The following is a 1,631-nucleotide window of genomic DNA, read 5'->3' as shown; positions in this document are numbered from 1 at the left end:
ATAAAGGTTAAAAAGTTTAATAATCTAGTCTCATTGAATCAGTAAAGAGAAGTTGATCAGGAATACAAAATAGCAGAATACTATTATTAAGACCTAATTTATATTTATGAGACACTACATCCATACATTTGGTAAAAGCAGTCAGGAGATCAGGACACATATTGCAGGCTAGAAAAGTCTGTAGTCAGGGACTTCTTTAAATTATTGAGGAGCAATGATGTTAGTTTGAGGACTAAAGTAAGTCTGATTCAGACCATGGTCTTTTCAATAACCTGCTATGCATCTGAGAGCTTGACAATGAATCAGGATGACAGAAGGAGAAGTGATATCTTTGAACTGTGGTGCTGGAGAAGAGTACTGAAAATCCTATGGGCTTCCAAAATAACAAACAGGTGCAGCAGAAGTGCTCTTTGGGGGAAGGATGATGCAACTTCATCTCATATATTTTGGGTACATTGCTAGCAAAGGCTATTCCTTGGAGAAAGGCCTCATGCTTGGAAAAATGAGGGGATGGCAAAGGAGAGGAAAACTCAGCCAGATGTATTGACACAGTGACTTCAGCAATGGGCTTATGTGTGTCAGAGATTCTGAAGATGCATAGGATAGGGCAACATTCAGATTTGTTGTTCATAGGATTACTATGAATAGTATTTGACTCAATAGTACCTAAGAACAACATAGCCACACCTGTAGTACATTGACAGAAAACTGCAAGTAATTCAAGCTGTAGTCACAAGAGGCAATGACACAGGAATATAATTTCTAACATTAGATGCATCTTGGCTAAAGTAGAGAATACCAGAAAAATATTACTTTTTTTCTATTGTCTATGCAAAGGCATTTGTATGTATGGATCCTAACAAATTATTGCTAACATTGAGAAGAATAGGAATCCCAGAACACTTAATTGTACTTATATGAAAGCTGTACCTAGATCAAAAAGCTGTTTTCCAAACAGAGCAAGGAAACACAACATGGTTTAAAATCAAGAAAGGTGTGCTTTGAGACTGTATCCTTTCTCTATACCTATTCAGTCTGTATGTGAGCAAATTACTAAATGAGCTGAACTTTATGAAAAATGAAATCTCATCAGGATAATAGGAAGACTCACTAACTTATGTCATGCCAGTGGCACAACCTTGCTTGCTAAAAGTGAGGAAGAATTGATGTGCTAGCTGCAGAAAAGCAAAGCCTACATCCTCCATTATGAATGACATTTCAGCATCAAGAAGACAATATTCCTCACCACCGGGCCTATTGATAACATTATGATAGATGGAGAAAAGATTGAAATCATAAACAATTTCATCTTACTTGAATCCACAGTCAACATCCTTGGTACCAGTAGTCAAGAAATCAAAAGATATTGAGAAAATCTGCTGCCAGGAACATCTCCAAATTACTGAGGAGATAATACTGTTAGCTAAAAGACTAAGACAAACCTATTTCAAGCCATGGTCTTTTTAATCACTTGCTATTCATCTGAGAGCTGGACAAAGAATAAGAATCACAGAAGAAAAATTGATTCTTTAGAGTTGTAGTGTTAGATCAGAGTACCAAATATTCCATGGACCTCCAAAAGAATATGTGTGTGTGTGTGTGTGTGTGTGTGTGTGTGTGTGTGTGTGTGT

The sequence above is a fragment of the Elephantulus edwardii genome, unplaced genomic scaffold (assembly GCF_000299155.1).
Source record: "Elephantulus edwardii isolate Elephantulus edwardi_28Jun2011 unplaced genomic scaffold, EleEdw1.0 scaffold00039, whole genome shotgun sequence".
Taxonomy (NCBI): domain Eukaryota; kingdom Metazoa; phylum Chordata; class Mammalia; order Macroscelidea; family Macroscelididae; genus Elephantulus; species Elephantulus edwardii.
Note: the sequence above shows the minus strand (reverse complement) of the source record.